Source organism: Lupinus angustifolius, chromosome LG04 (genome assembly GCF_001865875.1).
Source record: "Lupinus angustifolius cultivar Tanjil chromosome LG04, LupAngTanjil_v1.0, whole genome shotgun sequence".
NCBI classification, from domain to species: Eukaryota; Viridiplantae; Streptophyta; class Magnoliopsida; order Fabales; family Fabaceae; genus Lupinus; species Lupinus angustifolius.
In genome coordinates, this window is record NC_032012.1 from 4,437,993 (window position 1) to 4,449,731 (window position 11,739).

Consider the following 11,739-nt stretch of genomic DNA (forward strand, 5'->3'; position numbering starts at 1 on the left):
GATATACAAATGCGTATATACTAAATAGAATATCATTCTCACATTTGATATATATACATATATATTTGCATATTTGATGTTCGATGCTTTCTCTACTAATGTTCGCAGGCCGCCCATTAGAAATGTCTAACACCAATAGGGCATGTTGGACAGGTATTTTAGGGAGGATATATCACATTTTCATACCCTGCAGAGTCCCATAGACTTTGCCTAAATTACGAATGATATTAAGAGTTCTGCATTCATTGAGAAAGTGCCTACATTCATTCCTCAAATCTCCCAATTCCCTGTCACAAAAGAAATTCAATTCCATTTTCATTTTGGCACACATACATTATTTTACATAAATTAAGAATAACATTTAATTAGGTGAATGAGTTGACAATTTTGAGGAAACAAATTAAAGAAGGAATGAAGACAGTCATGAAATTTGGTTAGAGAGTTGGAAGGAGGAATGAATTAACAATGTTAAATATAAAAGTAATATTTGATTGTGAGATAGGAAAACCACCCACATGTCATGTTATACCACCAGTACGTACTCTACCTAAGTTTTATCCTATATAATTAGGGTGTATGTGGTTACAGTTTAAACCGTGAAAACGATATATTCGAACCAAATCACAAAATATGGTTCAGTTCAGTTCAGTTATTTTAAGAAACTATTTATGTTCGGTTCGATTGATAGTAGGAATCGTTGGAACCAAATTGAACCCATATTAAAAAATATATACTAGAGAATTCTTCAACCAATTTTGTGGCTTAAATTATAAATTTTGTGTGAATTGTAGTTTATATATGTTACTAAATTGTTATTATATTAATGTTATATATATTAATATTTACTAAATTGTTATATATATGTGATATATTCTCAATGTCATAATGATTTGTAACATATCTTCTAACTTTTGTGGTACTGGATTTAAAATTAACATATACCATAAATTATTATACATGTATTGTTATATACGTTATTAAAAGTGAATTGTAAATTGTTATATATGTTACTAACAAGAAATTACGAGTTTCAAATTTTTAATGATAATAATAGTAATGCTTTTTTCTTTTATGCACAAACAATATATCTTGTAATACATTTTGAACTTTCAATCGCTACAAAAAATAAAAAAACCATAGAAGTTGTGGAACTGAACCATTCATGAGTAGTTCGGTTCAGTTCTTACAATAAAATCCACGGTTAATTGAGGTGAACAGAATCATACAATTGTGTTTAGTACGGTCAGTGAATTACACCAAAAACCAAACTTCTACACCCCTGTATATAAGATCCCATTGACATAACCATTTACCTATCATACACCTTTTGCTCATTAACCCAATTCAAAACCATGGAATCTCCTTTTGTCTCTTTACACCAAGAGATTCTCTCAATAAGATTCTGGTGTCTTGTTTTCTTAGTATTTGCCTTCACACTACTCCCCAAATTTTTGAGCCAGAGCCGAAATACAACTGAAAAATCCAGAAAAAGAAGACTCCCTCCAGGTCCAAAACCATGGCCTATAGTTGGTAATCTTCCTGAAATGATTACATGCAAATCTCCATTCCGATGGATACAAAAGGTGACGAATGATTTCGGAACCGATATTGCATGCATCCGTCTAGGTAACGTTCATGTCATCACTGTATCTTGTCCTGAAATCGCATGTGAGTTCTTGATAAAACAAGATGTTATTTTTGCTTCAAGACCCACCAACTGGTCCAGTGAGTATGTCTCACTTGGATATCTAACCACAGCTCTAGCACCCTATGGAGAACACTGGAAGAAGATGAAGAAAGTCATCACCAACGAGATGGTTTCGCCATTGAAGCATCAATGGCTTCATGGAAAAAGGGTAGAAGAAGCTGATAACCTAGTTAGATATGTGTACAATAAATGCAAGAACGATGGCTTTGTTGATGTGAGGGATGCTGCTCAACATTATGATGGTAATATTATTAGGAAGTTGGTTTTTAATAGAAGGTACTTTAATTTGGAAATGGTAGAGAAGATGGAGGACCTGGTTTTGAAGAAGTGGAGCATGTAGAAGCACTTTTTACTGTGCTTAATTACCTCTTTGCCTTTTCTATTTCTGATTATATGCCATGTTTGAGAGGACTTGATTTAGATGGTCATAAAAGAGAATTGAAAAAAGCAGTTAATATCTTAAGGAAATATCATGATCCCATTATTGAAGAAAGGATTCAACAATGGATTAATGGGACAAAGACAAATAAAGACGACTTGCTAGACATTCTCATCACATTGAAAGATGCAGATAACAATGAACTATTGACAATGGAGGAAATTAAAGCTCAAATTGTGGTAATTATCTTCTATCGTGCGCCATTAGTAACTCACATTCCAAATTTTGGCAGAGTACTCATAAATGATATTATGCTCCATGCAATCATTCTTTCATTTTTCCACCCTAATATATATATATATATGGTGAGTCACTCAAGTGAGAATATGAAAATTGTAAGAACAGTAAATTTGGGTTTTACAAACAAATATAAATGATTAGAATTAAAAATTAGTTATTGATTACATGATCACTTTAAAAAAGTCATGTGTATGTATATTTTAACCTTGACCATACAAATAATATATAATGATCCATATTAACTCTTATCATTTTTTATAGCAAACTTTAAACTTCTTTTTCCACAAAGTAAATTATTTATCTTTCACTTACCTTTCATATTTCATTTTTAGGCGTATATAAAAAAACAATGCAAAAACTAAAGGGCAACTAAAAATTATTATATATTGGTTCTCGTAATATAATTAGATATATTTTGATGATAAGTTAGTTTAATGGATGTACATTGAGTGATGGTGCATCATGTATTATGTATGTCACTTTTAGTAAATATTCAATAATTATAAACATTTTAGTTAATTAGTATAAATGATGCACTAGCCTTACTAAAACCTACCATTTTTTCTTTGATGATAGAGAGGGTATAGGTAACAGAGAAATATTGATATTTCTATCAGTGATGATTATAAAAGAGGCTGCCACTATTCCAGAGAATTATTCTGGTCATGTATAGTACTTGATTTGTAAGGCTAAACAAATAAAATATTGGTATCTCATTATATTAGTTTACTTTAAATACTGGGCTTTTAAACACTACTTAATCTCATAGTAATTTAGAAAAATATATTAATTTTGTTTATCTAGACTTAATTATCATAACTAATTAAGTAATATATAATTTTTTTTCGAGAGCAACATTAATGAGTTAAACTATGACACGTAAAATATAAATGCATATATATTCAAATTAAGCCTCCAAAAATTAGTATTACTCCATTTTTTATCCCTTTGAAAAAATATTTGTCTCTAAAGATAACAATATAATGTCCCACATATATAATTTAATTGGTAAAATTATGACACATCACATGAGCTCACGGATTTAGGTCTCATATCATTCTTAAGAGTCTCCTAATGACCCATCTATTGAAATAATAATATTATTAAAAAAAAATGTCTCATTTAATTAAAAAAAATTATTTGGTACTATCAGGGTATCCCCCCACCCTTTGAGTAATGAATTAATCTTTTTCGGGGTAAGTAATTGTCTCTCCCAATAAGTGTTACTTACCGGAATCGAATCATTGACATTTTGGTCATACTAGGGATCATGCAGTGCCTTACATCACTAAAAGAGTTTATTTTCATATAAAAATTTAAATAATATTTTTATTTAGTATTATTTATTTTAAAATCCTTATATATTGTAGGAAGTGATGCTTGCAACAGTGGACAATCCCTCAAATGCATTAGAATGGGGACTTGCTGAAATGTTAAATCAGCCTGAGTTACTTAAAAAAGCAACAGAAGAATTGGACAATGTTGTTGGCAAGGGAAGACTTGTACAAGAATCAGATTTTCCAAAGCTCAACTATGTCAAAGCTTGTGCAAGAGAAGCTTTTCGTCTTCACCCCATTGTTGATTTTAACATTGTCCATGTTGCCATGTCAGATACAAATGTTGCTAATTACTTTATCCCAAAGGGTAGCCATATTCTGATAAGAAGACAAGGAATTGGCCAAAACCCTAGAGTTTGGAAAGACCCACTGAAGTTCATACCAGAAAGCCATCTTAAGAGTGATGGGTCCAATTTGGTTTTGACTGAACCAAGTTTGAATTTGATAACATTTAGCGCTGGAAGACGTAGTTGTCCTGGAATCATGCTTGGAACTTCAATGACTGTTATGTTGTTTGCAAGGTTGCTGCATGGTTTCACTTGGAGTGTTCTACCCAATGAATCATGCATTGATCTCTCTGAATCTAAAGGAGGCACCATAAAAGCTAAGCCTCTTTTGGCATTTGCAAAGCCAAGGTTATCACCGGAAGTTTACGCCATATATTAGGCATCTTTGATATGATGACATTTTTAGTGTCCCTCTATGGATTATGTTCAATTTTAATTGTGTAAAGCTGAAATAATAAGAGAAAAATTGTATGCATCGAAAATGTAAGAATTTGATACAATATCGTTACATTATTTATTATTCATATTAAATCATTATTGACTCTTCATAAAAAGTATTGTAAATGAAAAATGGATCATATGATAATTTTGTGTAAATCTTTATACTGATAGTATATACATATTACACTCAAATTAACAATAATCATTCTTTTCTAAAAGATAAATTATGTGACTAAGAAATAAAACTACATATAAAAGATCTATTTGTATTTTAAATTATATTCATCCATTGAATTCAATGCATGAATATAACTTAAAATACAAATACATATTTTATAACCAAATGGCATGCTTGATTCTTTTAAAACCATCTTCTATAGTGTGGAGACTTTATAATAATAAAAATGACCTGACCAACATTTAGGATCGAGTAAGAGACAAACATTAATCCATCTCAACCTGGTTCATGCTCACTCCTAACATCCAGTATACACATTCGGCAAAATCACACCTAAAAAGTACAATTATTAAGTAACGTTAGAATTTAGAAATCTACATTATTCTCATTAATTAGAAAGTGAAGTCAATATGACTCATTTATATATTGGAAAAGGCTCGTGATTTAAGCAAAAATGAATCATGCAAAGTTAACAAACTAACTTTAATCCTAACTAATTACCTAGCTTCCTAACTCACCTAACCAACTTTTAAAATAACATCTAAAATATCATCAGTAAATAATTTTAACATTTTCCCCTAATAGATTATATGACTAATTCATTCAATATTTTTTCTAAGTTGATCTAAAATATGAATTAGTCAAATTTAAGCTTTATAAACTTTTTTGGGTGAAAATAATGATACTGCATATTATCGCTAAATTTTTAAGGTAAAAATAATTTAAAATTTGAGAGCTTTTTAATGTAAACATGAATCTATGTCTAACAGTCATATAAACATAAGCACACATTGTGACAATTAAGTATACAAACTATGTATAGTTTTATGCAAAAAAGAAAAATTATATGTATGGACCAAGGTTGTTGGGACCGGACCGGATGGTCCGACCGGTCCAATCGTTACCCGCTTGCATGGACGGTGCCATACCACCTAGAAAACCGGGAAGCCATTCCAGTTGTTTCTGGCCATTGAAAAACCGGTTCAACCGGGTTAGACCAGGTAAAACCAGAATAATCCGATTGGTTAAACCGGTCGATTAATTGCAATTAAAAAAATACCAGACATTATCGCACAAAGACAATAATTGTGTTTTTCTTTTCTAGCAGTAATAAACATAGAAAACTTACCCTATAGGACTCAGGAGAATAGTCATTGTCGCTTCTTCAGTCTGCACTACCATTTGGCCATCGTCATCTTTGTGGTCTACACTACCAGTCGCCATTGCCTTAATAGTACAACCTCGTGTTGCCTCGTTGTCACCTAAAGTTAGTGGTTAACATCTGCCTCTCAAGATTTTGACATTGTAATTGGAGACATTGGTACTAATATGATATCCTTGGTTAAGATTATAATACTATAATAGAATGAGTCTAGGCTAGTGTTTCAAATTGCGGACTGCATGAGGTGATGTTGTAACACCGTGTTTTTCCGAGCACATTTAATTAAGTAATTAGTTGTTAATAAATTAATTATATAAATGAATCAGTAATGTTTTAGGCTAAACCTCAGTTGAGTTTTAGTCTTGTATTATAATATTCTTGTTTGCCCTATTTTTTCAAGATCTTTGGAGAATAAAAGTTTGTGAGACAATTTCGGGTTGTTTTATTGAGTTTTCGCCTATTTTTTGAGTTCTGTAACTCAGAATCGAATTCCAATTTCTCCGATGGCTTCGAAATAATATTTATATTCAAAATAGACACCAAGTTTGTCTGTAACTCATCTCTACGTATTTTTCACCACGAAATTCAAGTTTTGACGTTTCGGCAAAAAACCTAAATCGGTAGATCGTATATTTCCAGACGAAGTTACCAAGTAATACTCGGGCACGATTTCAATTGCGAAATCACGCTGCATCAATCAAGTCGGAGTATTAATCACATCATGGGTCAATGGCTTGTCAAACAAGCAAAGTCAAAGCTTCCATAATCCCCTGAATCACACACCAAATCTCCTCACTCCATCACCATTAAACACATCACCTAAGCTAGCCTAAAGCTAGATGGCCCTTCATTAATTTTAAATTTTTTGAGAGGGTGAGGCTCTCCTATAAATACCTCACCCCATCCTCTCATTTTTATACTAATTCTCCTTAAGAAAGTTAAAGTATTCTTTCTCTTTTTCTCTTCTCCATTTTTCTCCACATACACTATGAGAAAATCATGATCTCTTAGTATGTTATTCATGGAGTTGAGTTTATGTTTTTTTTCTTTAAATATTTTGTAAGTCATGACTAAAGGGGATGATAATGAAATCATATGAACCTTTGTGTAGTTTTTGACTTATGCAAAACTTAAAATTTATTCCTTATTCTTAGATGGAAAAACTATATCTTTGGACAAGGTTAGATGAATTTATTTGCTTTAGAAATATTGGAAATTATTGTTAGTATCTGAATGTGTTTAAATGTGATGATTTGAACATCAAATGAACATTTATTGTGTTTAAGACAAATTTATGTCTATTCTTGAAAGTTCAAAATGTTTATGAGTTTTGTTGAAAAAATTTCATTTTTAAAAGGTATTATGTGTAAAAGGTTGTTTAGCATATGTTATTCTTTGATTTTCCAATATAAAGTAATGATTTAGGATAAAAGATGATTTATTAAAGTCTTGACTTCATAAACTTAAAGTGTTATGAAGTTTTGGATAGTAAAGTAGTAAAAGTGTTAACTTATGATTTATAGTTCATGACTATGAAATCAACACCTATTAACCCTTGAGGTTATCCTAAAATTTGGAGGTGTTGAGATGATCATGAAATTAGTTGTGTTTTCTTTAGTAGCATACTTCAAATGAGGAGATTGACCTAATAAGTCTTGACTTTATAAACCTAAAGCGTTATGAAGTCTTAGATAGAAAAATGATTTAAAAGTGTTGATCTTGGTTAAGTTAGCTTACTTTAAAGTGGTAAGATTGACTTAAAAAGTCTTAATTTAAAGGTATTGATTTTGTTTAAGTTGACTTACTTTAAAATGATAAGTCTAGCTTAATAATCCTACTTAAAAAGGTTAATCTTAATAAAAATGTTTTACTTGCAAAAGATAAGTTTTATGAATAGTTATCATACCGAAAAAATGTAATGAAGTGGAAATACATGTCTAGAAAAGTTCTGTCTAAGGAAAGACTTGGTATTTAAGTGTCTTTACGACTCACCGCTCTTTCCTGGGAACTAACCTGGTGTATATCCATAGATTATGACATAATTCCGTTATAAGTTTTGTTAAAACTTTACTTTAAAAAGTGTCATTATGTTGTAAGACTTTTAGTGATAAATGATGATTCAAGAAATACCTAACCTTGAGTCGGATGGATGATAAGTTCCTCCCACATCATTTGAAATTCTTCAACCTCAACATCAACAAATATAACCTTCTGGAAATCCTTATGAAAGTTCTTCTTCTTATATTTTTTCCAGCATTATTACGTATATGCCAATCGCATAACCTATGCTGAGCTTCAGGAAAAACTCTTTGGATTGAATTCTTCATTGCCAAGTCTCCATCAGTGATAAAACACTTTGGTTTTCCCATTCATTTCCTCCAAAAAAATTTCTAAAATCCACACATATGTTTCCTTTGTCTCATTTGACACAACAACAACAACAAATATTGTTGTTTGCTTGTGATGATTCACACCAAAAAATAATACGACTGAAAATTTATATTTGTTTCTACCATAGGTTGCATCAAAAGCAAGAACATCTTTGAAAATTGAGTAGTCTAAAATGCTACATCCATCAGCCCATAACAATTGTTGCAACTTACCTTCTACATCTACGGCATGCCTCCAATATATTGCAGAATCTGATTTCGATTACTCCTTCAAGTATTGTAAGGCTACTTATGTTCGTCATTTCCGATCCTTCTTTGCTTCTGGATTTGATTATACATGTCTTTCCTAGAAAACCCAATGTAGCGATAACCACCACATTGGCCAACAAATGAGGCAAAAAAAATTCTTGTTCCAATTCCCAACTCTCTCATCGTGTTCATATCCAATATATGTCTCAGTCATACTTCGGTTAGAAGCTATCATCCCACCATAATATTCACCAACCACTTCATGCCTATGTTCATCTAAAAATAACTCACATATCAGCCTCATTTTTCCTTGTCAACGTGAATCTTCATTCTTGCTAAACAGCCGCATCTTGTTTCTCTTCTGGGTGCCCTCTTCCGAACCACATCATTTTCCTTCTCTATCACAGAAAAATGATTGCCATACAATTTCACCGTCCTTATCCCGGCGAGTATGATATTTTCTTATACCAAAACCTTTCTTCATACCATATATCTTATAACATTTGTATGCAACATCGTTGCTCAAAAACCTAAAATTCTTCACTTCATCTACGTTTAACAATCCAAAATCAATTTCTTCAAAATCCAAATTCTCCTCTGTTTCATTTATATTTTCAGTATCATTATTATCAAATTCATCTACCACCTAGAATCAGTAAAATATAACGTTTATATTACTAAAATAAAAACAAATACATTATATATTTTCTTTTAAAAAAAATTAATACCTGATCATATTAGTTTTTATTCATATCAATTTCTTCTTCCATCTAATAGATAAAAACAAACAAAAAATTAATCAATAACTCTATTTTTTATTCACAAAAAATTACTACCAAACAAGGATCAAACAGTAAAAATAATAATTACAAATAACAAACATATAACTAACAAAATGTATATGAAAACATATATAAGAATACTAAATAAATAACAAACTAGAACTTGATATATGCAAATTCGTCCCTTCAATATACTATGTTGGAAGAAGCCACTATAATCGACTATGATGGAATAACTGACTATAATATTTCACTACGCGGGAATCTAATATAGAGAAGTAACCCTACGAATCACTGAAGTCGTTTCATTAAAAAGCAATGTGAGACAAGAAGTCATGATCCGCCATACCGACTTCGGTATTGGACAAGACATCCCTGAAGTCGTGTATTTAGGACAAGATGTCCACCTGGAAGTCTTTTCTTCCAAAACCAATTGTTGAAAGGTTTTCTCCACGGTAGTCGATAACATCACTTTTCAATCCAACGGTCCTAAATGAGTTGTCATCGAAGCTAACGAGGTCGCAAATTAGTTCAACCCTATCATAAATCTCGTAGTTTTAGCTTTAAATAGATCATCAATCTTTACTTGAAAACACAAAAAAACAATACTAGGAACACTATGAGAATACAAACAAAAATATTTTTTATCATGCTCATGTTAGCAATGCGGACTGTGCCGTTTTTTGGGCTACGCTGATGTTTTGCATGCGTCAAAGTGCGTCATCACCACCTCACTAACATGCATCACTACTTCTAAGCAACATGTGTCGCCTGCCAATGCCAACCATGAGTCTAGCATGCCACTCATTGCTTGAACATGTCATCTCAGGATGTGTTCCACCGTCTGATCCCTCCTCCTTTTCCACGCGAGGTACAGATTTTATATTTTACTATTTTGTTTATTTGCCCCCAATTATTACAAATAATGATAGTAATTATAGAAATATATAATCATTAAATTAATATACATAATACTATCAAAATTATAATAGTAACGTTAATATAATAATTAATATGCATTTTAATTAAATAGATAATTATAATAAATTTTTGTTTGGATTTGTTTATTTATTTAAAAATAATAATAAATAAAGATAGAGCAGGTTGATGACTTTTTTCTCGTATAATCTTAGAATGGTCATGTCGTATCACTTCTATTTAATAATTCTCAATAAAAATAATAACAAATAAAATCATTTCTTTGAATCAAATTAATAATTAGAGACATAACAATAACAAAATTAGTTTTATTCCAAAATAAAAAATGAGTATAAAATTAAACAAATATTTTTATCCTCAATTAATTCAAAAATATGAAAAATTTGTGAACACCTAATTTCTTCACCTCATTATCTTCACATATTTTTAATAATAAAAAGAAAAAAAACTATATATATATATATATCATAGTCATTTTGGTTAAAAAATTAAATAATTAGAAATTTGATTTCATAATTATATTTATGGAATCAATTAGAATTTTGTTTCATAGTGTAATTAATTTGATCAATGTGTATTTTTTTGCAATTTAAAAATAAATTAAACCAACTAAATCAAATAATTTTGATACCAATTTCATCATAAAAAAAAAAAAAAAAGACTTTAAACTAGTTTGTGAGTGACTCAATACATAAGTGTCACCATTTTAAAAAGGCACCCGGTTTAAACGAGTCATTATGTATTGATTGATGGATAAATTCTCTCTGAAGAAAGAAAGACGTCGAAGACCCCTTTAAATAGAGAGGAAGACATACACAAAAATAAGACACATGGAAGTACCTGATAAGTGCCAAACATACCTAAATTTTATATACTTTTATGACCTCTATCTTAAGCATAATTGAGAAAAATCAACTTAAAATAATACCTTTTGAAAACAATACCTTTTGTATAAAATATCACAATCTTGTATATTTGTGTTTGTATTTCTTTTTTTTTTTATGTGTTTTGTAGGATTTAGAAAGAAGAAGAAAAGAGAAAAAAGACTCATGGTCAAAGAGAAAAAGAAGTCAAAATCAAGGTGCTCAGGCAGGCAGCTAGGGTGGACCAAGCCACGCTGAGCTGGCCTAGACACCAGCCTGACCTGAACCAAATTGCTCAAGCAAGTAGCTGAGCGGACCTGCTTGGCCGCTCAGCCTAGCACCAGACTAAAACTGACACGGTCAGAACTCGAGCTTGACACGGTCAAACACAAGCTTGGCACACGCCCAAGCTGCTCAATCAGCAGCTCAATGATGCAACCAAGTCGCTCAATGGTGAACCAGACTCCTGCCCAGGTCAGCAAGCACCAGGTCACGTCTCAGTCAGCATGGTCAAAGTTGTTGAACAAGCAGCTTAGCTGTGCTATAGGTGTGCTAAGCAGTGTGCACCCAGACTTGACTTAGCCATCAAGCAAACCATGAAGTCGCCAATGACATCACTTCAAGTAGCCCACCATATGATTTTCAGAGTAGCTCACCATAGCTGGTCCCATAGCTCACAACTAGATTTGGTGAGTCAAGCTTAAGGAGGTGACAAAGCTACTTG

At 31.4% G+C, this 11,739-nt stretch overlaps 1 pseudogene; it reads left to right on the forward strand.

The window, feature by feature from the left end:
* On the forward strand, positions 1,340-4,447 carry LOC109344793 (annotated as a pseudogene).